The sequence below is a fragment of the Chrysochloris asiatica genome, unplaced genomic scaffold (assembly GCF_000296735.1).
Source record: "Chrysochloris asiatica unplaced genomic scaffold, ChrAsi1.0 scaffold00183, whole genome shotgun sequence".
NCBI classification, from domain to species: Eukaryota; Metazoa; Chordata; class Mammalia; order Afrosoricida; family Chrysochloridae; genus Chrysochloris; species Chrysochloris asiatica.
Genome location: NW_006408701.1, coordinates 3,536,045 through 3,537,049, shown reverse-complemented (window position 1 = coordinate 3,537,049; position 1,005 = coordinate 3,536,045).

Sequence of the window (1,005 nt, the reverse complement as noted above, 5' to 3'; positions counted from 1 at the left end):
TGTAGTTGTTGTTGTTAAGTGCCGTCAAGTTGGTTCAGACTCATAGAGAACCTGAGTAGGGTTTAAAAGGAGTGGCAACAGTCCAATGCTTATCCTACAGTACCACAGCAGGACTACTCTCTCTATCTATCATCTATGCTTTTATTCACTCCTATAAGAGCAGCTCTGATGACACAGTAGATTAATCATTGGGCTGATAGTCACAAGATCTGTGGTTCAAACCCACCAGCCTTTCCATGGAAGAAAGATGAGGATGTAAAGATCTGCAGTCTCAGAATCCCTATGGAACTATTCTACTCCATCCTACAGGGTCACTATGAGTCAGAATCAACTCAAGGGCAGCAGGTTTGGTTTTTTGTTTGAATAATTCCAAATATCTTTTCATTATAAAAATGCATATTCATAGTTCTTGGATGAAGGGACAAAAAGACAGATGCCTTATTTTTAGCATTACATCCTGTAATACTTTACATCGATATTCTGCCCATAGGTGCCTGAGTCCCCTTCACATAAAGAAATCAAGAAATCTTTCTTTGCTCCACTGTTTCTTTTCCATATAACATTTGGGTTAGAATTTTTTCATGTAAAAATAGAATCAGGGCTCCCATGTAAACTATCACTCAATTCACAATAAAAACTTAAAAAGCAAAACAAAACAAAAAGAATGATGGGTTAATGAGAGTTGAGAAACTAAGGGTGAGAAATAGGAAGGAGATTAACACGATATCATTTTTTAAAAAATATTTTTTTAATTTGTATCATGTTACATGAATTGTCTATTAGGATAAATAAAATGATTTAATAACAATAATATTCAACAGAATCAGGGACTTTATATATCTCACAAAACCAAACCCCAGTGATATTTATTTCTCAAATAGTTATGTGTGTTGTTTGATCCCTGTTAATGAAGTCACTTGGTGGCACAAATGTTTAATGTGCTCAGCTACCAACCAAAGTATGGAGGTTTGAGTTTACCCTCAGAAAGAAGGACTGATAATCTAC